Genomic DNA, 26,858 nt, shown 5'->3' with positions numbered 1-26,858 from the left:
AACGCTTGAAGAGCATTGAAGATGGCTCTGAGCTCCAGAAGATTGATTTGATGGAGTCGGTCCGCACTGGTCCAGAATCACTGAGAGCGAAGACCATCCAGATGAGCTCCCCAGGCATAGGTCGATGAATCTGTCGTGAGAACCTTCTGGTGGGGAGGAGTGTGAAACAGCAAACCTCTGGATAGATTCGAAGAGGTCATCCACCAAAGTAGAGACTGCCGAAGAGCAGGAGTGACTACGATGTGCTGAGTCAACGGATCTGACACCTGAGACCATTGAGAAGCCAGGGTCCACTGAGGAATTCTGAGGTGAAGTCTGGCAAAAGGCGTCACATGAATTGTAGAGGCCATGTGGCCCAGGAGAACCATCATGTGTCTCGCCGATATGGACTGGCGAGAAGACACCGACTGGCAGAGGTGAAGAAGAGCATCCAGGCGCTGAGGAGGAAGGAATGCTCTGAGCTGAACGGTGTCTAGGACCGCCCCGATGAAGGGGAGAGACTGGGTAGGCTGCAGATGAGATTTGGGGGAAGTTGATCTCGAAACCCAAACTCTGCAGGAAGTAAATAGTGACCAGGGTCACCGAGATGACTTCTGGAGCCGAGGGGGCCTTGATGAGCCAGTCATCGAGGTAAGGAAATACCTGAAGACCCCGGGACTGGAGTGCAGCGGCCACCACTACCAGACACTTCGTGAAGACTCTGGGAGACGAGGACAGGCCGAACGGAAGCACCCGGTACTGCAGATGTAGATGTCCCACCCGAAATCTGAGGAACTTGCGAGAGGCCGGATGAATGGGAATGTGAGTGTAGGCCTCCTTGAGATCCAGAGAGCATAACCAGTCGTTCTGCTCGAGGAGGGGATAGAGAGAAGCTAGGGTCAGCATGCGAAATCTCTCTTTGACCAAGAACTTGTTGAGGACCCTGAGGTCCAGAATGGGTCGCAGGTCGCCCGTCTTCTTCGGGACAAGGAAGTACCGGGAGTAAAACCCCCGGTTGCGCTGGTCCACAGGGACCGGCTCGACGGCACGAAGCCGGAGCAAAGCCTGAGCTTCCTGAAGAAGAAGGGCGGTCTGAGTCAAGTTGGAAGGATACTCTCTTGGAGGGTGGTCCGGAGGTACCCGATGGAATTGAAGAGAGTACCCTTCCCTGATGATAGTAAGCACCCAGAGGTCGGTGGTGACAGCCTCCCAGCGATGATAAAAATGATGGAGGCGCCCCCCGATGGGAAAAACAGGAGGAGGCAGAACGAGGTTGGTTACGCTCTCTAAGAGACAGTCAAAAAGGCTGAGGAGCCTTGGGGACAGTAGACGGCTGAGGCTTTTGCTGAGCTTTCGGAGGAGGCTGCCTCGGTTGATAACGCCGTTGATAAATCAAGGGCGGTCGAGAGGGTCGAGACTGCTGAGGCTTCGGCCGAAGAATGGACTGAAAGGACTTTTCATGATCAGACAATTTCTTCGTGTCAAAAAGGTCTGCCCCAGCACACGGAACATTTGCCAGCCGGTGCTGAAGATTCGGGTCCATGTCAATGGTACACAGCCAGGCCAAACGGCGCATCGCCACAGAGCAGGCAGCAGCCCGGGCCGAGAGCTCGAAGGCATCATAGGAAGATTGCATCAACTGAAGACGAAGCTGGGACAGCGAAGCAACTACCTCCTCGAACTCAAACCGAGCCTGGGACTCTATGTAGGGCGTGAACTTCCGAAGTACAGGAAGAAAGAATTCCAAAAAAGTGGCAAAGTGGAAATTATAATTCAGAACTAGGGACGCCATCATAGAATTCTGAGAGATGCGCCGTCCAAACTTATCCATGGTTCTGCCATTGCGGCCCGGAGGCACCGAAGCATACACCTGGGCAGGATGAGACCGCTTGAGAGAGGATTCGACCAGAAGGGACTGATGCGAAAGTTGAGGACCCTCGAAGCCCTTATGATGCACCGTGCGGTACCGAGCATCCAATTTCCCAGGGACCGCAGGGATAGAGCAAGGAGACTCAAAACATCTCATGAAGGTCTAGTCGAGGAGCTTATGCAGAGGCAGGCGCAGGGACTTGGCTGGGGGATGAGGCAAGTGCATGGTATCGAGGTACTCCTTGGAGTATCGAGAACCAGAATCGAGGATAATGTCCAGGTCATCCGCCATTTGTCGTAGAAACGAGGAAAAAGACAGCTGGTCTGCCAGTGCCGGTCGTCGAGAAGGACTGGAAGAAGACGAGGCCTCGGGTTCTACAGAGGCCTCCGAACAACAGGGTGAGTGAAAAACCTCGGTGTCCTCGAACTCCAGACTCGGAGGAGGAGACCCAGCTGAAGCAGAGTACCCCATTCGAGGCAATTTCTTTTGAGGAGAGACGGTCGAGTGCCGAGAGGAATGCCTCGAAGAGTGCCTGAATCGATGCCTCTCTCGATGCCTGGAGGGGGATCAAGACCGCCGGTGAGAATACTGATCCCCAGAAGCCTCCAAAGAGCAGATAAAACTCGAGGCCGTAGATCGGAGAGGCGGAAGATTCGACGCCTCCCGCGACGACGCCCATGCTTGATAGGGAGTTCGGAAGAACTCGTCCTGCTTCTTGCTATGCCCAGGGCTAGAAGGTCCCGAGGGTGGATGCCACACTGTGTCATGGGGAGGGGTAATAGGCTCCAAAGGAGGCAAGTCACTAAGGGAGGCCTTCCTCGAGGGGATCAGCTCCAAGGGAGACATGTCGCTAAAGGAGGCCTTCCTCGAGTGACCGGCCATCGACCGCTGCTCCTCCTCGCCGAGCAACGAGGTCGTGCGTCGCGGAGGAGGAGGAGGGGGCGGCCCGCCCCTCGGAATCGGAACTGGGAGGTCACCCTGGATCGTGGCAATCAGCCGGGGTCCCATGGTGGTCATGAGCTCCACAAACTGAGCCTCCAAAATGGACCTCAACGAAGCCGATATGGAGGGATCCGCACCAAAAGGGGGCCCTTCCGCACGGTCTCCGCGCTCTTTCGGTGCCGAGTGCTTTTGCTTGCCAGCCTTCGGCACTTTGAGCACCACCGGTGGAACTGTAGGGGTCGGTACCTGTTCCGAGGAGACGGAGAAAGGCACCGGCGCCGAGGCCGAAACCGGAGTAAACGATGCCGGTTTCAGAAGGCCCGAAGCCGCAGGAGAGGCAGAGGGCTTCGCAGACGGAGTTGAAGCACCAGTCGATGTCGAAGCCGAAGGATCCAACACAGCTTCCATCTTGAACATCGACTCCCACAACAAACAGCGGCGTTTAAACGCACGCGCTGTGAGAGTGGAGCAAGGCCGGCACGATTTCGGAAGGTGGTCCGGACCCAGACACTGCAGGCAGCGTCGATGCGGATCCGTGAGTGAAATCGCGCGCTGGCACTTGCTACACTTTTTAAAACCGGTGATCGGCCGGGACATAGGCCGGAAAAGCTCCGCCGCAAGGTCGAAGGCACGGGGCCCAAGCCATGCGGCCGACCCGGTGTCGGAAGAAAAAAATTTTTTTTTAAAAAAAAAGAAATCGAAGAAAGAAAGAAATGCACGGCAAGAGCAAAAGAACTCAAACCGCGGCGATGCAGAAGGCAAAAAAACGGGTTCAATTGGCGCAGAATTGAAGTGAACTTCTCAGCTCCGCGGAAGAAAAAGAACTACGGAGACACGCCCGGACCATCGGGCGGGAAGGCACTGGTGCATGCGCGGTGCGGGCATCTCGAAACTTCTGAGTTTCTTCAAGCAAGACATGCTTGTGAGACGTCCGTATCGGGGCTCTGTCGGATGACATCACCCACTAGTGAGAATACCTGCCTGCTTGTCCTGGGATAATGATGCATATACATCCTCGCCCGAGAAACCACATCCAGTGTGGCAATCATAGAACCTAGAACTTGAAGATAATCCCACGCTGAAGGAGCTCGCTGCTCCAAAAGTGCAGAAATCTGGGCACTCAAGTTTCTGCCTGCGAATCTCAGACAGGTATAAAGCCCGCAACTGTATCGACAAGGACTCCCAAGTATGCCAATGACTGGGTGGGCTGCAGATGACTCTTTCCGAGGACCACAATCCAACCCAAGTCCTCCAGCATCCTCCTGCTCCACTGTGCAATGTCCCTTGGCCAACGAGGGAGCTCTAAATCAACAAGTCATCTGGATAAGGGTAAACTTGCAAATCCATCTTCCTCAGGTAAGCTGCCACCACCACCTTGGTGAAGGTCCGAGACATTGTCGCTAGCCCAAAGGTGAGGGCCGAAAACTGGTAATGCTGCTCCAGAACATGAAACTGCAGACACTTGTGATGGGCCAGAAATATGGGAATGTGTAAGTAAGCCTCCATAAGATCCAGGGAAGCCAAAAATTCACCTTGAGCCACTACTTTCAATGACCGACTGCACAGTCTCCATTCGGAAGCAGGGAATCCTGAGAGCTGCATTCACATGCTGAAGATCCAGAATAGGCCTCCAATCTTCTGAGCCTTTCTTTTGCACGATAAAGTATACAGAGTATCTGCCCGAGTCCAAGAGGTCGCATGACACTGGCTCTCTAGCTTGAATATCCAGAAAGCTCTGAACAGTAGCCTGGACTCTGAGCGCCTTGTCCGGTCGTCTGGATGGAGAATCCACAAAATCAATCTAACAGAGGCTGGGCAAATTTCAGCTTGTATCCTGATTGAATATTGTACAAGACCCACTGATCTGCTGTAATGCACATCCAGGCAGGCAGAAACTCCGAGAGCCGGACTCTTATCCACAGAGGGGCATTTGGCGTCCCGGCGTCATTGTCTCTTTCTGGCAGGATGGGCAGAAGAATGTTGGGAATGCCTGTAGCCCACATAATGACCTCGGAAGTTCTAGGAAAATCTCTGCGATGTAGAATGTGCATTCTGTCTAGACCCCCAAAAATTAGAACGCCCAGAACCCCTGGAAGGTCTGGGTCTATTATCAGGCAGGATTTTTTGGCAACGGTCCAATACTGAATCCATGAGGACATCCAGGTCTTTGCCAAACAATAACTACCCCTTAAAAGACAGCCTCACTAAAGTCACCTTGGAAGTGGAATCCCCAGCCCACTGCCTAACCCAGAGCATTTGGCAAGCCAAAATGGAATACACTGACACTTTTGCCAGCACTTTCAAAACGCATCTACTATATCAGTGGTTCCCAACCCTGTCCTGGAGGAACACCAGGCCAATTGGGTTTTCAGGCTAGCCCTAATGAATATGCATGAAGCAAATTTGCATGCCTATCACTTCCATCATATGCAAATCTCTCTCATGCATATTCAATAGGGCTAGCCTGAAAACCCGATTGGCCTGGTGTTCCTCCTGTACTATATAATCTGTCCCAGACATCAGTAGTTGAGGAGGCGGCTCCACCGCATAAGTCTCTAGCATGCGAAGCCGAGACAGGTTTGTGTGACAAGACAGCCACAGCAGCTTTGATGTCCAAATTGGCTGTTTCAAAAAGTTTCCAGAGGACCACATCTACACAGCGGTCCTGCATATTTTTCAACACAACTCCCCCATCACTGGGAAGAGAGATGCACTTAAGTCACTTGTGCCACCAAGGAATCCACCTTGGACTGCTTCAAAAGCTTCCGACACTCCTGAGCCAGTGGATACAAGCGAGACAGCTCTAACACTCTTCAAAGTACCTTCCGGAGAGTCAAAACTGCTCAGAGACTATAAAACTCATATCCGGATGCCAGGGAAAGGTCCCAGAGTGCAAGCGCCCACTACAAAGCCAGGGAGAAGAGGAGGTGGATGGAGCCAGCTGAATCACTAAGTTCAATTCCTGCAAAGATTCAGAAGGAAGATAAGGCAGAGCTGTAAACTTAATTAAGCGCAGGACAGTAGGATCACCACCAGGATCTGGATCCCCTAAAGCAGTGTTCTCAACCTTGTCCTGGGGACCCCCCAGCCAGTTGGGTTTTCAAGATATCCCTAATGAATATGCATGAGAGAGATTTGCATATAATGAAAGTGACAGGTATGCAAATCTCTCTCATGCATATTCATTAGGGATATCTTGAAAACCCAACTGGCTGGGGGGGGGGTCCCCAGTACAGGGTTGAGAAGAACCACTGCCCTAAAGGATCCATGGATCCAGTACACAAGTATGGACCTCCTGATCCAGAAAGAGCTGCATTATCAAAGTATCAAAGAGGTCAGGATCAGCATCTGTATCCCCCAAATCATGAGCAGGCAAAACAGCCATATCAGGCGGAGCGGAGGACACGCTGAAGGTACCACGCCACCCAAAAACGTCCTGGGGGACAAAAGACTGATAAGGAGAAGAACAAGCTTTTTTTTTTTTTTAACTTAGTACAAAACCTCATGATTTTAGAGAAGGTATCTGGCTCCTGGGGCATAGTCACCTTTAGATGACTTAAATTTGTGTGTCTTAGGCTACAGAGGATCTGCAGCGGGACTGAACAAAGAACCAGCCATGCCTAGTCTCGAAAGTAATGGAGGCCGCTCCGTTGGGCTGGCTGAGTGTCTGGTCACCTGCTTCTGTAGGGGGAAAGCTAAGCTGGTCGTTACAGTCCCCCTAAGCTGCAACACGTGGCGCAAGAACACTCTAAAAGCACAAATATGCGCAATCCTGGCATGAATTCACAAGAGGAAACTCCATGGACTCCATCCCAATGGTTTTCAGGCAAAAATCTAAGTTTTGGAGAAGGAAAAAAAAAAAAAAAATAGATTACTAAAATACAAGATGACCACTAGCATCAGATTTGCGCCAAAAACAAGATATTTTTCACTCTTCCTAAAGTCCAAAAATGGTAATTATAAGATTTTTCATGAGCGGGAACATGCACAAACACAAAAAACCCCACTTTTTATACTTTCCCCAACGTTTCTCACAAGCTGTCAAGCTCCTTGTACTCACTGTGACCTGAGACACTAGACTCTACCTGCTCACAGCTTTTACTCAATAGCTGCAAAAGAATTCACTGTATAAGCATACTACAATACTGGGAATGCTCTCCTAAAGTTGATCTTTGGGCTGCCGGTCAGACTCCAATGTTTGACTATGGCTCCACCCCAGCAGACCACCGGATGCGCACCAGGACAGGTGGAGGCGCGAAAATGCAGCCGGCACTCTGCAGAACACCGCTGAGCCCCCTAAGCATGCCAGTCTGCACTTGACCCCTGCTTAACAGAAGGTGAGACTACTTCAGGGACGGCCCTGAACTCCAAGGAAAACTATGCAGACTGGCTAACAGGTACCCAAAAAAGGATCGGCCTGTCAGCTACAGACCGAAGTCTGAATTCTCAAGCAGGCAGAGCTCCAAAATTGATTCAAATGCGAAATTACTCGAAAAGGGGGTGACATTAGATTGAATTTAAAACAATAAAATGGGGAGAGCAGAACACAAGTGCAGACATGTTTGCAGACAGAAAGACTGCAGAGGGCGTCAAACCAATCAGTGAGGGCGTCAAACCAATCAGTGAAGTACTATACTACATACAGAGGCAGAGTGAAAAATCAGGAGTGGATTCCTTCTGCAGAGCATGCGAGTATGGGGAAATAACCCTATTGTCTTCTAGAACAGTGATTTTCAATCTTTTTACACCTATGGATCAGCAGAAATAAAAGAATTAATCTGTGGACCGGCATCGGTCCATGGACCGGCAGTTGAAGAACACGGGGCTAAGTCGTGGGCCAGACCCTGCCCATCTCTACCCAATCTCCACCCCAGACCCCGCCCCCATAATAGTACTAATTGCATCTTGCACATCCCGTGCCTCATCTGGAAGCCTTCCCTCTGACGTTGCAATGTCAGAGAGAAGGCTTCCGGTTCAGGCGCAGGATGCCCGTAGGAGCTACTGCGCGTGGCTTTGTGCACTGAATCAGTTAGGAAGAGGGTGCTGGCTCGAAGATAACGCCGCATCCATCGCACTATGGATCGGCGGTTGAAGAATACTGTTTTGGGCCTGATGCACGTGCTGGCCCTGTTGACCGGCAGGAAATTTCTGTGGACTGGCACTGGTCCATGGACCGGTGGTTGAAGAACACTGTTCAAGAATGTCTCACTTATTGCACTGGAAAGAATATTTTGCATCCTTGTCACAAATATTTTACAAAATTTTAAAATTAGGAACAAGTGATCTTAAAAAGTTTATTATAATAGCCAAAAGTTGATTATAATAGCCAAATGTATCCTTTATAATGCGGTACACAGTCAAATCTATTAGGTCAACAAAGAGACTAAAATAAAATTTAAAAAATCATAAAGACTGCGAAATTCACATATGGGTTCTAGACTTTTGCACACCACTGTAGCTGGCAGTGACAGAAAACTAGTTCTACTAGTATATAAACAGCTCTAGGTCAAACTGAATAACAAAGACCTCACTGATGCCGACACCCATGAACTGAAATCCAGATGTTTCCCATCTGGAATCCAAAAGGGTCATCCTTGCTTGTTTAGAACAATTTCATATAGTAAGGCAGCTTTACCACCACCAGATTACCAACAGCTTGAATATTTTCTCTTAGTTCTTGTCAAAAAGCTATATATATATACACATATATATATATATATATATATATATATACACATATATATACACACACATATATATACACACACATATATATATATACACACACACATACACACCAAAAGGATTGATTTTCAAAAAGCTCTCCTACTGATCAGATTGGCAAGAAAAGGACAGTAAAGAATATTTTCCATCTTTATCACAAATTTTTTTTGCTTACTAAAAATTTGGGAAATTGAAGTTATTAGCGGCCATTTAAAAAAAATTTCAGTGACAAGATATCCACCCTTTTTTTTTTTTGTAGAGCATCATTGCTTCTCTAGATGCTAGCTGATGTCCCCATGGTTAGCAGTGAGGTATGGTAAAACAGACACTCAAGTCCAAAACAGTATAAGCAATGATTTTAATATCACTGCCAAAAAAAAAAAAAGTGCCCAACTTTCACCCAAATCAGAGGCAAGACTAGAAGGGAATTTACAAGCTTCCCTCTAGACTAGAGCTAACAATCCGGATCCAATAACTGTCATAAGTCCCCCAGAGAAACTTATTGAAACCCGATTGTTAGTGCCCTCACCTGGTCAGGTTTTCAGAATTACCACAATGAATATGTATGAGGTCTATTTGAAGGCAGTACATGCAAAAAATGTAATGCATATTCATTGGTGAAATCCTGAATAGCCAATTAGATTGTGGCTCTTGAACACCCCTGTTCTAGAGGGAAGCTTGCTGTAGATTAGTGCTGCCCAATTCGGGGAAAAAAAATTTTCCCGACCAATCGAGCATTTTTTTTCCAAACGGCCCGGTGGGTTTATTTTGTAGTCTTTTCACCCACCCCACCCCACTCATTTTGACTTGGTCATTTTAAAAGTAGCTCGCAAGCCAAAAAAGTATGGGCACCCCTGAGTTATAGGATATCACACTGGTTTCCTATGTGTCACAGTTTTCCCTTTGCTTAGAGAAATCTGATTTCTAAGGTACAAACAGGGATTCTCATACTCACTGCCTGTAACCACAGAAAGGCAGTATATCAAAACCTATCCTCTTCTCTCCTCTTCAGGCTGTTCTAGAGGAAAACATTTTAGCCTTGATCTGAAGTATTAATTGATGTCCTCTTTTGTGGGCCCTCGAGGACCAACTGATACCTGTGATTTTCTAATTGACAAACAGGACAAAAAGGGTGAGAGGTATTTTGAGGCACTGGCAAGGATTTGACTCCTTGCATAGAGTGTATAGGCTCCAGACGAGACACTCGCAAAGACTCGACTCCTTGCATAGAATGTATAGACACAGCTCGAGGCACTGCTAAGGACTCGACTCCTTGTGATACTACTGAGTGCTCAGGCTGGGCTGCAGGAAGCAGAGTCGAGGCAGGAGTATATTTGGCAAGCATATTACCAAACTCCTGAGGTTTAATGGTCTGGATTACAACCTGCTAATGTGAAACCAAGACTTATCTGATACATTTGGTGTGGCTATAGTCTCTGAGGACGAGGAGGAAGTATGACGCTTTGATTTGAAGACATGCTTCTTGGGCAGCTTCAGAACCACTGCTGGAACAGACAGCACAGTTACTTACCGTAACAGGTGTTATCCAGGGACAGCAGGCAGCTATTCTCACATATGGGTGATGTCATCAACGGAGCCCGGATGCGGAAGCCTCGCAAGCAGACTTGCTTGAAGAAACTAGATGTTTCGAGACGACCGCACCGCGCATGCGCGAGTGCCTTCCCACCCAGGACAGGGCGCTTCTCAATTCAGATAGCAAGCAGAGAAGCCAACCAGGGAAGATGGGTGGGTTGTGAGAATAGCTACCTGCTGTCCCTGGATAACACCTGTTACGGTAAGTAACTGTGCTTTATCCCAGGACAAGCAGGCAGCCTATTCTCACATATGGGTGACCTCCAAGCTAACCAGAATGGGATGGTGGGAGTGTTGGCAATTTAAGAGAATAAATTTTGTAATACTGTTTGGCCAAACTGTCCATCCCGTCTAGAGAAAACATCCAGACAATAGTGAGAAGTGATCACTCTTGATCCTAACGAACCCGGCAACTATCGCCCAGTCTCCAACCTCCCATTTGTCTCCAAACTCCTTGAACGAATTGTGCTCCACCGACTTCACCCCTTCATTGAAGAACAAGCTGCTCTATCCCCTGCCCAATCCGGCTTCCGAAAAGGCCACAGCACAGAGTCAGTACTCCTTGACATCATTGATGACAGCTGGGCAATACTCGACAAAGGCAGTGATGCCCTACTAGTCCTACTTGACCTCAGCGCTGCCTTTGACACAGTCGACCACCACCTCCTCACATCCAGACTCTATGACCTCGGAATCAAGGACACAGCCCTCCAATGGATCACCTCCTTCCTCCATCAAAGGACCCAGACTGTCCTACTAGGAACTCACAAATCTCGCCCCAAGCCTATAAAATATGGTGTTCCTCAAGGCGCCCTTCTATCCCCCCTCCTATTCAACCTCTACATCAGGCCTGTCATTGATATAGCGCAGAAATATAGCATTAAAATCCACTCTTATGCAGATGACATCCAGCTGCTCCTCCCACTAGGCGAGAACCGATCGTCCCAAATTACTAACCTCCAACATTGCCTCTCTGATATGAAAACTTGGATGTCAAACAACAAACTTCAACTAAACGCCACTAAAACAGAACTCTTATGGATCAGGAAAAAAAGCACCAAATTCACACGTCCTACCCTAGCATGGGACTCCACTCTACTAACGGCAACAGATCAGGTACGCAGCCTAGGAGTAACCTTAGATGGACACCTATCCCTATCTGCCCACATATCCCAAGTAATCTCCACCTCCTTCTACTACCTCCGCCAACTGAAAAAGATCAAACCCTACATCTCCACACCTGACCTCGCCCAACTCCTCTACGCATATGTCCTCTCCAGAATGGACTACTGTAACTCCCTATTCAATGGACTAACCAAAATAATCTCAAACGCCTCCAACGTGTCCAAAATGCAGCTATCCGCCTCCTACACAACCTCAACTACCATGATCCCGTCTCCCCAGCACTCTGCGCTGAACACTGGCTCCCAATTAACCAGCGCTGTGCTTTCAAGGCCCTAGCAGTAGCCCACAAGAGAATTTATGCCACCACCCCCTCCTACATAAAATCTAAGCTTCCCATCTACACCCCCACTCGCACCCTCCGCTCAAAATCGGAAATACGCCTATGCATTCCCCCTGGAAGGTCCCTCCTCTCAGAAATTGCCCGCAAACGATCCTACAGCCACTTCATCCCACATCTCTGGAATAAACTCCCCCCCCAACTCAGGCAACAGAACTCTTTATTGACATTCCGTAAAATGGTAAAGACCCTCCTCTTCAACTAAAGGTCTCCCTCAGTCTACACCCCCCCTTAAACCCCACCTCTCTCTTCTCTCCCCTATTTAACTTCTCCTAAATTTCAGTATAGTCCTCTCTTAGTCTGTACTCTGATAAATTGTCTGTACTCTGAAAAATTGTCTGTAGCCTGATAAATACTGCACAATCTTGTATGTCCAAGCATCTAAACCTATTGCACATTTATTTGCCTAACTACTTCTACTGTGTATGTTTACTTGTAGACCGTTCTGAGCTACTGGGAGAACGGGATATAAATCTAAATAAATAAATAAATAAATAAATAAATGAAAGTATGAACCGAGGACCAAGTAGCAGCCGTACAAATTTCCTCAATAGGTGTAGATCTGAGGAAAGCTACTGAAGCTGCCATGGCTCTGACTTTATGGGCTGTGACTTTACTGGTTAAGGGTAATCCAGCCTGGGCACAGCAGAACGAGATACAAGCCACCATCCAGTTGGAGATGGTCCGCTTAGAAATTGGATGTTCCAACTTGTTTGGATCGAAGGAGACAAAAAGTTGAGGAGCAGTTGTGTGTGGTTTGGTGCGTTCCAAATAGAAGGCCAAAGCACGTTTACAGTCCAGAGTATGAAGAGCTGATTCTCAAGGATGAGAATGAGGCTTAAGAAATAACACTGGAAGAACAATGGATTGATTGAGATGAAATTCTGAAACCACTTTAGATAGGAATTTAGGATGAGTACGGAGGACCACCTTGTCATGATGGAAGACAGTGAAAGGTGGATCAGCAACTAAAGCTTGCAGTTCACTGACTCTTCTAGCAGAAGTGAGAGCAATGAGAAACACCACTTTCCAAATGAGATACTTGAGATGAGCCGTAGACACTGGTTCAAATGGAGGCTTCATCAATTGAGCAAGAACAACATTGAGGTCCCAAACCACAAGAGGCGGTTTGAGAGGAGGTTTGACATTGAAAAGTCCTTTCATGAATCTGGAAACCACCGGATGAGCAGAGAGTGGTTTTCCTTCAACAGGCAGATGGAAAGCTGCAATTGCACCGAGATGGACTCGAATGGATGTAGACTTTAGGCCAGAAGTGGATAAGTGCAAAAGATAATCCAAAACAGCAGATAAGGAGGAATGTTGAGGCTCTTTGTCGTGAGAAAAACACCACATAGAAAATCTAGTTCATTTTTGGAGATAGCATTGTCTAGTGGTAGGTTTCCTAGAAGCCTCTAAAACAGGGGTGCCCAATAGGTCGATCACGATCGACCGGTAGCTCGCCAAGGCAAAGTGAGTCGATCACCCAGGACTCACTTTGCCTTGGCAATCTATCGGGCCGATCAGTCTTCCTCTCCCCGACTTCAATTCTGCCGTCGGAGAGGAAGTTCGGGCCAGCCAATCGCTGCCTGGCTGGGCGGAACTTCGTCTCCGATGGCAGAATTGATGTCGGGGAGAAGAATGCTGGTCAGCCTGAAGCAGGGAGAGCATGGGGCGGCGTCGGCATCGACTTTGGGGCCTGTTACCCATTAGTGGCGGTTTGGGTCCTGTTCCCCGATGGCAGCGGCAGTGGCTTGGGGAAGGGCAGGGAGAAAGAAAGAAAGGGGGCAGGAAGGGAGACAGAAGGAAAGAAGAGAAACAGAAAAAAAGAAAGGTGGCATGAAGAGAGAAAGAAAGAAAGGTCAGGGAGAGAGGAAGAAAAAGTTGGGGGAGGGAATGAGGTGTGGAGGAGAGGAAGCATACAGGCTGAAAGAAAGATTGGATGCACAGTCAGAAGCAGAAAGTGCAACTAGAGACTCATGAAATCACCAGACAAGGTAGGAAAAATGATTTTATTTTAAAATTAGTGATCAAAATGTGTCTGAATTTATATCTGCTGTCTATATTTTACAATATGGTCCCCTTTTACTAAACCACAATAGTGGTTTTTAACGCAGGGAGCCTATGAGCATCGAGAGCAGCGCTGGGCATTCAGCGCAGCTCCCTGCGCTAAAAACTGCTATTGTGGTTTAGTAAAAAGGGAGGGGGTGGGCATTTGTCTATTTTTGTATGGTTGTTACTGAGTTGACAGTGCATAGAGTCATCTGCTTTGACCTCTTTGAAAAAACCCCAGAATAGGAATGATAATTAACAATTCTATGCGTACAGTGTGCGTTGTGTTTTTTAAAAATTTTATTGTTGGTAGATCATTTTGACTTGGTCATTTTAAAAGTAGCTCGCGAGTCAAAAAAGTGTGGGCACCCCTGCTCTAAAACGTCTCGTACAGATTGAGAAAACGGAAGAGGAGTCATGTTGAGAGGTACCAAGCTGTCAGGTGTAGGGACTGCAGGTTGGGATGAAGAAGAGACCCTTGACTCTGTGTAAGCAGAGAAGGAAAAACTGGTAGAAGGTATGGCTCCCTACTGCTGAGTTGAAGTAGAAGGGAGTACCAAGGTTGTCTTGGCCACCAAGGAGCAATCAGAATCATGGTGGCATGATCGTTCTTCAACTTGACCAGAGTCTTGATAATGGAGGGAATGCATAGAGGAAGAGATTTGTCCATTCCAGAAGAAAAGCATCTGCCTCGAGGCGATGAGAAGAGTATGTCCTAGAGCAGAACCGAGGCAATTTGTAGTTGTGGGGAGCTGCAAAGAGAAAAAATTTGATGAAGAGGCGAGGAATAGAGTGTCCATTCGTGAGGTAGCAGAAGACGACTCAAGTTGTCCGCCAAGCAATTTTTTGCCCCTTGTATGTAGACAGTTTTGAGGAAGTTGTGGCGGATTGCCCAGTCCCAAACCTTCAGAGCTTCTTGACAAAGGCAGGCAGATCCTGTCCCTCCCTGTTTGTTGACATAGTACATGGCGACTTGGTTGTCCGTTCGAATGAGGACTACCTGGTCGTGAAGAAGATATTGAAAAGCATTGTGAGCCTTGAGGATTGCTCTGAATTCCAACAGATTGATGTGACACTGACGATCCGTACTGGTCCAATGGCCTTGTGTACGGAGACCATCGAGATGAGCGCCCCAAGTCGTTAGGACTTTTTGATGAGGAGGCAATTTGAACAGCAAGCATCTGGAGAGATTGGAAGAGTGCATCCACCAACGGAGAGACTGCTTCAATGAAGGAGTGACTGATATGTGTCGAGAAAATGGGTCGCAAACTTGCGTCCATTGAGATGCCAGGGTCCACTGAGGAATTCTGAGGTGAAGTCTGGCAAAAGGAGTGACGTGTACTGTGGAGGCCATGTGACCTAGGAGTACCATCATGTGTCTCGCTGAGATGGAAGAGTGGGAAGACACTGTGTGGCAGAGTTGAAGAAGAGCTTCCAGACGTTGTTGTGGAAGGAATGCTCTGAGTTGGACAGTATCCAGAACAGTTCCAATGAATTGTAGATTCTGTGAGGGCTGAAGTTGGGATTTGGGAAAGTTGATTTTGAACCCCAAACTTTGTAGGAACCACATAATCCGTTGGGTCGCTACAATAACCCCTGATAAGTTGAATCTTTGATGAGCCAGTCGTCGAGTAGGGGAATACCTGAAGGTGACTCGGACAAGAGGTCATGGACTGACGCTGTGGGGGGACAAGGCCAGGACAAAATGTCAGAAAGTTCTGCTTCACACAGTGAGTAGTGAACGCCTGGAGCGCTCTCCCGGAAGAGGTTGTGGAGGAAGCCACCATTCAAGGATTTAAGGGCAAGTTGGATGTACATCTTCTTGAAAGACACATTGAGGGATACAAGTAACTAGGTATGTTGAGGGACTACATTCACCAGTAAAATAGTACAAAGTTTTGCAGACACTACACAGATTGTAGACAACAGTGGTATTCCTCTAGGAGACTCACTTAGGGGCAAATGAGCATGGTAAACTGGCTCGTTGGTGGGTGCAAAGTTACTTTGATTCTCTTGCAGTGGGGCGTAAGGGAGCAGTTATCCTTATTAAAAAAAGGGGGTTTCAATTACTACTCAAAAGTTAAACATGACCTGGCAGGGAGATGTGTTGGCCCATGTCACATTAGATGGCCAGGAACTGGTACTCTGCAATATCTATGCCACTTAGATAAGTGATATTATGCTGCTTTGGTGTGGGATTTACAGGTTTTTGCTGATAAACCATTGATCTTTTTTTTTTTTTGGGGGGGGGGACACTTTAATGAAGTCTTTGATTCTGACATCGATCGTTCACAACTCCTTGCCTCGACTCCAAATTTAATGCTTACTTGGGGCAAAAATGGAAGGATTATGCGGACTTTAATTGGGAACATGTGGCTGACCCAATCCTTTTTTGGGAATCCACGAAAGCGGTATTCCAGGGAGAGATCTTGTCTTATTCCAGTCACCATAAGAAAATGAAGGTTAGGGAGCTTCACAGATTGGAGAGGCTGGTATGGGAGACAAAAAAACCCTTCACTTGAAAAAGCGCTTTTTGGAGGCTCAACAGGCGTTTAATGAATTAATTCACTAAGCAGCACAGAAATCTTTTGGATATTACAAATACAGCTTTTATAAATTTGCCAACAAGACTAGCAGGATGCTGGCTCACATAGGTAAACCTTACATTGGTAGAGTGAAGATAGCAACACCATGAGATAGAGCAGGGCGGCTGGTCAATTAAGACCAAGACATTAATGACGTATTAGCAAAGCTTTATGCGGCCCCCACTCCTGAGCCTGTCAATAGTAATATATATTATGACAGTATAGCAGTCCCTCGAGTGTCAGAGAATGATCAGGAACAACTTAATTCTTCAATAACACCTGAGAAGTCCCCTAGGCAAAACACCGGGCTCCGATGGATATCTAAGTGAATTTTATAAGACGCTCATAGATGAGGTCTCCATACCTCTGGCGGCAGCCTTTAATGCTATGGTAGCCAAGAGCTCACTGCCTTCCTCATTAACAGAAGCTAGAATTATAGTGCTTTTGAAGCCTGGTAAGAACCCGGAGTGTCCAGAATCTTACAGACAGATTTCATTCTTAAATTTTGAAGCTAATCTACTAGCTAATCACATGGCTTGAGTCTTGCCAGACTTAACAGCAGAACTACAGGTGGGTTTTGTGAAAGGCCACACTGTGCTAAAAATTTTTGCGTAAGATCATAGCGGCCCACGAATCGGTCTGAAGAAGGAAGGCCCCTGCACTGCTCGTCAGCCTATATGCTGAGAAGGCATTTTGATAAGAGTGGTGTGGGGCTCTCTCTCTGGCATTCAGAGTTTATGGATTTAAAGATTTCCTCTATAAGGCTATACAGGCATTATATGCAACCCTGAGCACTAGAGTGTGGGCCATTGGTGTTCTATTGGGCTGAACCATTTGTCCCTCACAGTGAGCAATAAGGTGAAAACTCTTCTGTAGGGGGAGGGGAAGGAGGATGGTCATGTATCAGTCTCAATACGTCGATCGCGATTGACCGGTAGATCGCGAAGGCAAAGTGAATCGATCGCAGAGCCCATCCCGAGCTCCATGATACTCATGTTGCCTTCACAATCTACCGGCTGATCAGCCTTCCTCTCCCCGACTGCCTGGTGAAGACAGCTTCCCTCCCTGCCCTCTTGCCCACAAGCGAACTGAACTCAGGCTGCGGGGCTCTAACTCTGCGTGCGCTGGCTTCTCTTCTCCCTGTTTCAAAAGAGAAGGGAAGCTGGCGCGCGAAGTGTAAGAGCCCCCCCGCCTGGGTTCAGTTCCTCTAACACTGCGTGCTCCAAAACAGGAATGACACACCTTGCAAGCTCCGGCCTCGGGGCGCAACACTCTTGGTAGCTGGCTGCAGACGCATGCCGCGCGGCCACAGTGGACTGCCACAGTGGACTGCCAAAGGAGCAGGACGCAGCAGCCCTGCTCTGAGCATCGCCTTCCCTCCCTGTGGAAACTTTATGCTCGTGTCTGCCCCCGAGGAGAGCACCAACAAGCATAAATAGGTGAGTGTCTCTCTCCCCATCAACTTTTCTGTCACCCTCTCCTACTCCAGCCTCCCCAGAGCCAGAGAAGGCAAGTGGCTGCGTCCCGTTCCTTCACTGGGGCTTCTCCAGAAGGCAGGGCAAGTGACCCTTGGCCACTAGCCAGCAAGTCTAAGAGGTCCAAACCGGACCTTGTAACGTGTGGGGTGATGCTGCCCTTTACCTCCAGCCTGGCTACCAAACATGGAGGCGGCAGCAGAAGCACAGTAAATGCCATGGGCTTTCGAGAGAAGGGAAGGAAACGAGAAATCAGACCAGGGAAGGAGACAGATGCCAGATAATGGAAGGGGGAGGGAGAGATAGAGAAGGAGAGCAGAAAGATGCCAGGACATGGGGGAGACCAGAGAGAAAGGAAGGAGAGGAGATGCCAAGAGCATGGCAGGGGAGGAAGAGATAGGAAAGGAGAAGAGAGCAAGATGTCGGAAAGGAGAAGAGAGCAAGATGTCGGAGCTTAGGAGAAGGGGTAGAGAGAAAAAATGGAGAAGGGATGAAGCTGAAATGAAACATGTACAAAGAAGAGAAGGGGCATAGGACAGACAGTTTATTGGGGGTGGGGCAAGATTGGGAGGAGGGTCAGGGGGCCCAGTGGACTTGTGTGTCTAGGGGCACTCGACAAATTAATCCTGCCCTGCTTGGGGGTTGTTCCCCGATGGCGGTGGCAGTGGCTTGGGGGAGGGCAGGGAGACAGAAGGAAAGAAGGGAAACAAAAAGAAAGGAGGCATGAAGAGAGAAAAAAAAAAGAAAGGGAAGCAGGGAGAGAGGAAGAAAAAGTTGGGGGAGGGAATGAGGTCTGCAGGAGAGGAATCATACAGGCTGAAAGCATGGAAGAAATATTGGATGCACAGTCAGAAGAAGAAAGTGCAACCAGAGACTCATGAAATCACCAGACAAAGGTAGGAAAAATGATTTCATTTTCAATTTAGTGATCAAAATGTGTCCGTTTTGAGAATTTATATCTGCTGTCTATATTTTGCACTATGGCCCCCTTTTACTAAACCGCAATAGCTGTTTTTAGCGCAGGGAGCCTATGAGCGTTGAGAGCAGCGCTAAAAACTGCTATCATGGTTTATTAAAAAGGGAGGGGGGTATATTTGTCGATTTTTGTATGGTTGTTACTGAGGTGACAGTGCATAGAGTCATCTGCCTTGATCTCTTGGAAAAAAACCCAGAATATAAATGATAATTAACATTTTCTCTGCGTACAGTGTGCTTTGTGGTTTTTTAAAAAAATTTTATTGTTGGTAGATCATTTTGACTTGGTCATTTTAAAAGTAGCTCGCAAGCCCAAAAAGTGTGGGCACCCTTGCTCAAGATTATACAAGTTATTGCTTAAAGACCTACCAAAAAAAAAAGTAGCATGGAAACGAGACCTCAGACTTCCAGCTCGGTCAATTAAATTCCCCTTGCTGGTGTCCCAGATACCTCAGTTAGTCCACAATGCAGAACTATAAGAATATCGATACAGAGAGGTTTACAGAGCATATTTCTCGCAGCATAGGACTTTTTTGGCAGGCTGTACAACCACTTCACAATTCAACAAATGTCATCTGACTCCAAATATCTTTTATCATGGAATCTGGGGTTGTCTGAAAATTCATGCCTTTTACCTACAAAGGGATTTGCAATGTCATTTGGTCTACTGTGAACTGGAGATTCTGTTCCATGATGCCCCTTATTTAGGTAAACTAAGTGGTAGGGAATGTAGATTCCTCAGAAAGGCATATTTAGTGGACAAGAAGAGTATTCTGAATTATTGGTTACAGGAGCAGCCTCCATCCTTTTGATACTGGTGCAACAAACTGCATGCCTTGATGATATGGGAATCCTATGGGGTACAGGCCCGCTGCAAAAATCAAAAACTGTTGTTACAGGTCTGGGATAGTACATACAAACTATCACTGAGAGCCTGAAGTTAAACACTGAACATATTTCACAGACATACACTGATCTTGCTAGGCACATCTACAGGGGAAGGTACATTAAAGCTTGGCAATAGCCAGTGGGTAGTAACACTGGAAGGTTACAAAGTTTTTCTTGTCTTATTGTATATGATCCACTCGTGCACCATGTATTGTTGAATTTGTACTTTATAAATATTGTAGTTTTTGCATTTTTGGTTCAATAAAAAATAATTTTGATAACTATTAATGACCTTGTTGTAATATATTTGGATGGTAGAGTCGGAGACTGCTAGGAAGCTCAGAAAAAACCACTAAGCCATTTTGATAATCCACCGCTAAAATACATGAATACTCAGTGTTCTCCCCAGAAATTTTTTCCAGCCGGGTGGCATGAAAAAGTAGCTGGGTGGGGCAGGATGGGGAAATTTGGTGGAGGGGAAAATTAACCCCCTCTTTTACTAAGGTGCGCTAGCATTTTTAGCACGCGCAAACCCCTGCACTACGTGGGAAAACTAGCGCCAACTCAATTATGGCGTTAGCATCTAGCGTCATGGCAATTCCTCCGCGCGCTAAGCGCACACTAAAACCACTATCGTAACTTAGTAAAAGGAGCCCTGAATGTATACTATTTTTATTAGTTACCGTATTTGCCGGCGTATAAGACGACTTTTCAGTACCTTAAAATCCTCCCCAAAGTCGGGGGTCGTCTTATACGCCGGGTACTGTTTAGAGAGCTGCACGGGGACGCCCCTAGGGTCGCGGGGATCCCGTGGGGACGCCCCCTAGGGTCGCGGGGATCCCGTGGGGACGCCCCCTAGGGTCGCGGGGCTCCTGCGGGGCTGGATGCTCAGTCTTCTGGATGTACGCGGCTCTTCTTCTCCCTACCTTCTCTGCTTGCAGCACAGAGCCGAACGGAAGTCTTCCCGACGTCAGCGCTGACGTCGGAGGGGAGGGAGGGCTTAAACAAAGCCCTCCCTCCCTCCGACGTCAGCGCTGACGTCGGGAAGACTTCCGTTCGGCTCTGTGCTGCAGGCAGGGCAGATAAGGAGAAGGAGAGTAGCCTCGCGGTTCGAGTGGCTACCAAGGGAGAGGGGCGGCCCGCCCCTCCCCGCCCCGGGTGCAGCACAGCCGGCCAGGTTCCCTTACTTTTGTGGCACTTCCCTGACCGACCGATAACAGCCCGGGTCCGACAATCCTCCCTGCCCTGTAGCCGCGAATCTAAATTACCTTCTTACAGCAGCTGTAAGAAGGTAATTTAGATTCGCGGTTAAGGGCAGGGAGGTTTGTCGGACCGGGGCTGTTGTCGGTCGGTCGGGGAAGTGCCACAAAAGTAAGGGAACCTGGCCGGCTGTGCTGCACCCGGGGCGGTAGAGAAGGAGGGGGGGGAGAAGGACGCTGAAAGGCCATGGTGAAGACAGGAGGGGGGGGGGAGGACTCTGAAAGCACTTGAAGACAGAGGAGGGAGAAGGAGGCTGAAAGCACATGGGGGAATACAAAGGGGTGGAGAAGGACGCTGAAAGGCCATGGGAAGGGTGGGGGGGAGAAGGACACAAAGGAAATGAGGAAGAGAGAGTAGGGAGAAGACGCTGGCAGGGAAGAAGACAGATGCCAGACTATGGGGGGAGCAGAGAGAAGAAGATGGGTGCCAGACCAATTTGGAAGGGGGAAGAAAGGGAGAGGCACAGTAACAGAGCAAATGGAAGATGCAGAAGGAAGAGAGATAGTGGATGGAAGGAATTGAATGAGAACATGAGGAAAGCAGAAACCAGGCAACAAAGGTAGGAAAAGAATTATTGCTTTGGTGAATTAATTAAAATTGTTGAAATAAATTCAGATGTTCTTTTAAGTTTTATTTGTTGTGCAGAAGGTGTGCGGAAGAAGGGGTAGTCTTATACGGCGAGTATATAACAAACTCTATATTTTAACTGTAAAAGTTGGGGGGTCGTCTTATACGCCCAGTCGTCTTATACACCGGCAAATACGGTAATTATTATTATTATTTTCCAATGCTTAATATGACTTCCTTTTTTAAGGTTTGACACTTGTATCAGAATATTTTTACTAAATTTAAGAAGTATTTGCCCTCTTTCAAATGGTATAGAGGTTTAAAAAAGGGAAAAGCATTAATGAAGTCATTAGGTTCAATTTAGCCATTTATTTCTGCATGAATTTAAACAACTAAAAAAAAAGATAAATATAGCTCATCCAGTCATACAAGAAATGGCTCTACAGCAGGGGTGCCCACACTTTTTGGGCTTGCGAGCTACTTTTAAAATGACCAAGTCAAAATGATCTACCAACAATAAAATTTTTAAAAAAACACAAAGCACACTGTACGCAGAGAAAATGTTAATTATCATTTATATTCCGCAGGTTTTCAAAGAGGTCAAGGCAGATGATTCTATGCAGTCACCTCAGGAACAACTATACAAAAATAGACAAATATGCCCCCTCCCTTTTTACTAAATCGCAATATTGGTTTTTAGAGCAGGGAGATGCACTGAATGCCCTGCGCTGCTCTCGATGCTCATAGGCTCCCTGCGCTAAAAACCGCTATTACGGTTTAGTAAAAGGGGGCCATAGTGCAAAATATAGACAGCAGATATAAATTCTTAAAACAGACACATTTTGATCACTAAACTGAAAATAAAATCATTTTTCCTACCTTTTTGTCTGGTGATTTCATGAGTCTGTTTGCACTTCCTTCTTTTGACTATAAATCCAATATTTTTCTTTCTGCCTCTCCCCTTTTCTTTCTGTCTCTCTTTCTTTCTCTCTCCCCCTGCCCCCTCAAGCCATCGCACCAATTTCTCCACTTCCCCGATTCTTTCCCTACCCCCTAAGCCACCATGCCGATTTCTCCCTGCTTCCACGAGCCAGACCAGGAATGTACAAGCGCCGGACTCACAAGACTTCACCTCTGATGTCAATTCTTATGTCAGAGAGGAAGTTCCAGGCCAGCCAGGCAGCGATTGGCTGGCCCAGAACTTCCTCTCTGACGTCAGAATTGACGTCGGAGGTGAAGTCTTGCGAGTCCGGTGCTTGTACGCGCCTGGCCTGGCTCAGGGAGGCAGGAAGAAAAAGATTGCCAAGGCAACGCGATCGACTCACATTGCCTTTGCGATCTACTGGTCGATCGCACTCGACCATTTGGGCACCCCTGCTGTTATGGTATCCTATCTTGATCTGAGGAAAGGGGTTTAGTCCATAAAAAACTGCCTTATTTCCATTTCCTATTTATAAACTTTAATCAATAGATACAATATTACTTGATTCTACATAAAGCAACAAAAAAAATTTTTTCTACCTTTTGTCGTTTCTGCTTTAATCATCTTGTCTTCACTCTTCTTTCTAACCAGCATCTGTCCGCTCTGTCTTCCATGCAGCATCAGCCCCTTCCATCCACTCTCCGCCCTCTCCCCATTCTATATGGCATCTTCCTTCTTTTTATGCTCCTTCAATAAACTGTCTATCCTATGCCCCTTCTCTTCTCCTTTGTACATGATTGATTTCAGCTCTGCCACCTCTCCATTTTTCTCTCTCTGTCAACACCCCATCCCCTATGCTCTGGCAACTCTCTCTTCTCCTTTCTTTCCTTCACACCCCACAGTCTGGTATCTTTCCTTCCCTGATTCTCTGGCATCTCAGTTCTTTCCTTTTCTTCCATCTCTCCCTCCCCCTCCATGCTCTGACATCTTCTCCTTCCTTTCCCCCTTCCTTTTCCCTTGGTCTGGCATACTTTCCTCCTTCCCTCCAATTCCTGGCATCTCGTTTCATTCCCTCCCTCATCTTCTTTCTCCCTCCAGTTGGGTGCAGCAAGTCTCTCCCCTTCTGCTCCCTTTCCTCCTCCTGTTACCCAAGGCCTGACGTCATGAACTTTTTCAGGCAGCAGCATTCACAATTCGCTGCTGTTGCCAGCTTCGGGCCTTCTTCTCTGTCGGGTCCTGCCTTCATAGAAACAGAAGTAGGCAGGACCCAGCAGAGAGGAAGGCCTGAAGCTGGCAACAGCAGTGAATTGTAAATGCTGTTGCTAGCCGAAGAAGTTCATGACGCCAGGCCGAGCACCCAGGGCACTGCTACTCTCCCCCCACCACGACCCTCCTATCTCTCCCTTACTCCCATCATGAGACTTTAAACAGCACTGCTCTACTCTAAGCAGGCTGCTTCAGGGCTTTCTCCTGCCGTGATTCCCTCTGGCATGTCACTGATGAGGGAAGGAGGGAGAAATAGGAGGGTTGGATTGGATTTGGGGGGGGCGCCCGGGATGATGATGAGGCTGTTGCTGCTGCCAGCGAATCCAGCAAAGGTGAGGCCCCAAAGCACAGCACTGGCAGGCCCCCCCTGACCATTTCAGGCCCTAGGCCTGTGTCTACTGGGCCTATCCTTTAATCCGGCCCTGCTTCCCCCCCCCATATGCCCTGACATCTCTCCCTTCCGCTCCATGTTATGGTATCTCCTTTCCCTCCCTCCTATGGACTTTGCATCTCATTCTTCCTTTTCCTGATCTTCCTTCTCCCTCCTTCCCTCTATCTCCCCAATTGGGTGCAGCAGCATTTATCTTCCCCTGCCCCCATTGGGTACAGCAGTATCATCAGCATTTTTCTTTCCTCCCCCCAATTTGGTACAGCAGAAGCAGCATTTCTCTTCACCCTCCCCCCCTAATTGGGTGCAGCAGCATGACTCTTCCCCCTCCCCCTTTTGGGTACAGCATCAGCATTTCTCTTAACCCCCCCAATTGGGTACAGCAGAAGCACCAGCATTTCTCTTCCTCCTCCCCCTCTAATTGGGTACAGCAGCATTTTTCCTCCCATTCACCCCCCCCCCCGTCTCACACACCCGGCAGATTCGCTACAGACAAAGGCAAGTTGCAAGTTTCCCTTCGTTGCTGACCTATCTCCCAAAGGTCAGCGACAGAGGGAAGCTTACAACTTGCTGCTCTTGCTTACTTCGGACCTTTCTCGTTGCCGGGTCCTGCCTTCGCAGAAACAGAAAGTAGGCAGGACCCGGCAGCGAGAAAGGCCCGAAGTAAGCAAGAGCAAGTAAGCTTCCCTCCGTGGCTGGCCTATCTCCCGCATGTTCCGGGGCTCTAATAGTTCGTGCCGGCTTCTCTTCCCTACCCCCCCCCCCCCCCGACGTAACTTCCGGTTTTGGAGGGAAGCCGGGTTTGAGTCGCTTGCTGGGTTTTGTTTTGTTTAAAGTCAGGCGGGAGTCTTTCGGCGGCTCTTCAGGTTGCGCGTTAAGCAGTGGTGGGCGGCAGGATTCGGCAGATGACAGCCGGGCAGTAATGTAAATTTGCTGGGCGGAGCGCTTGGCTGAAAAGCGCTGGGGAGAACACTGATACTTAACATGGTCACTTAACCGGTTCCAGTTGGTTAAAAGTTTTGAGAATCTTCCCTTTAGTGCTTACAGGGACAGTGGATGAACATCTGGCATTCAGTGATCACCGCATGGTGTGGTTATTAAGACAGGTGTAGAGAGGGCTCATATATAAGTAAAGGTTTTAGACTTTGAAAAAAACAAACTTTGCTCAGATGTCTGGATGGGAATATCTGGAAGTAGGAAAGCAGTGGACAAACAAAGGCACTATTTTAATGAGCAACAAACCATTTTGTAAGGAAAGTAAGTAAAAGTAAGAGGGAAAGAAGGCCACTTTGTTTCTCAAAAGTAGAAGATGAAAAAGTTAAGGCATACAAGGTTAGACCATAAAAGATCGCAGAAAGAGGAAGACAGGCAAAAATATTAGGAAACGTTTATAGGCTGGGGGGGAGGACACAAGAAATTTTTTTTAGATGTATTAATGATAAGAAGTGCAAAAGTAGCCTTGTGAGACTCAAAGGTGAAGGGGAGAAATATGTAGAAACTGATAGACTGAATTGCTTAACAAATATTTCTGTTCTGTGTTCACAGTTGAATCACTAGGAGCAGGACTGCAGAAAACAAACACAAATAGGGATGGAGATGTGGTAGACCCTGATCAATTTTCAGAGGCTTGAGTTTCTGAGGAGCTAGCTAAACTAAAGGTGGACAAAGTGATTGAATCGGATGGTGTACATCCAAAAGGTACTGAAGGAACTTAGTGAAGTTCTGGTGGCTATGCTGGCTGACCTTTTCAATGCTTCTCTAGGGTTCAGAGTGGGACTGGAGAAGGGTGGATGTGGACCCTCTCCTCAAAAGTGGAAGAAAGAAAAAGTAGGGAATAATAGACTGGTAAGTCTGACCTCTGTGGCACGTAAATTAATGGAAATGCTTTTAAAACAGAAGAGTAACGTTTCTGGAATCCAGTGGATTACAGGATCCAAGGCAAGATGGAATTCACTACAGGCAGTCTGGTCAGACAAATTTGATCAATTTCTTTGACTGGGTTACCAGAGAATTGGATAGAGAGAGTGATAGATATGGTGTATTTAGATTTTAGCAAATCTTTTGACAGGGTTCCACACAGCCATTTAATAAATAAACTGAGTGCCTTTACTATGTGCCCCAAAGTGACAGACTGGGTCAAGAACTGGTTGAGAGGAAGGTGACAGAGGGTATGGGTCAATGGAGATCAATCTGCGGAAAGGGATATTACCAGTGGTGTGCCTCAAGCTTCGGCCTTTGGGTCTTTCTTAACATTTTTGTAAGCAATATTGCTGAAGGGCCGTCAAGTAAGATTTGTCTTTTTGTGGATGATACCAAAATCTGCAATGCACACCCCTGATGGTGTGAACAACATGAGGAAGGACCTAGCAAAGCTTGAGAATGGTATGAAATTTGGCAGCTAAAGATTTAATGCTAAGAAATGCAAGGTCATGCATTTGGGCTGCAAAAACATAAGGGAATGGTACAGTTTAGGGGTGAAAAACTTTTGTGCATTAAGGCGGAGCAGTACTTGTGTGTTAGAGTATATGAGCAGCTTAAGATGGTCAAACAGGTTGAAAAGGTGATGGCAATTTAAGCTAGAAGGATGGTAGGGTGCATAGGGAGAGGTATGGCCAGTGGGAAAAGGAGGTATTGATGCACCTGTATAAGCCTCTGGTGTGACCTCATTTAGAACATTGTATACAATTCTGGAGAAAAAAAAAAAAAAAAAAGAGAACAGGATGGAGTTGGTCAAGAGTAAGGCTACTAAAATGGTCAGTGGTCATCATAAGGCATATGGGAGACAAAGATCTCAATATGTATTCTTTGGAGGAAAGGCATGAGGCAAGATTTGATAAGAGACGTTAAAATACC

General features: G+C 47.5%; 1 protein-coding gene across 4 annotated transcripts in view; it reads right to left on the bottom strand.

The window, feature by feature from the left end:
• RTN3 (reticulon 3) overlaps positions 1–26,858 on the bottom strand; it is a 164,972-nt gene that overhangs the window by 109,976 nt on the left and 28,138 nt on the right. Inside the window, exon 1 of one of the 4 annotated variants that reach the window (XM_033954844.1) lies at positions 10,047–10,068. The exons of the other annotated variants lie outside the window; for them this stretch is intronic. The gene's annotated coding sequence lies outside the window, so the exon portion shown is untranslated. Of the gene's footprint in view, positions 1–10,046; positions 10,069–26,858 lie in introns of those variants that run through there. 4 annotated transcript variants of the gene reach the window in all.

The sequence above is a fragment of the Geotrypetes seraphini genome, chromosome 8, assembly GCF_902459505.1.
Source record: "Geotrypetes seraphini chromosome 8, aGeoSer1.1, whole genome shotgun sequence".
In the NCBI taxonomy this organism is placed as follows: Eukaryota; Metazoa; Chordata; class Amphibia; order Gymnophiona; family Dermophiidae; genus Geotrypetes; species Geotrypetes seraphini.
This window is presented reverse-complemented; position numbering and strand designations above follow the sequence as displayed.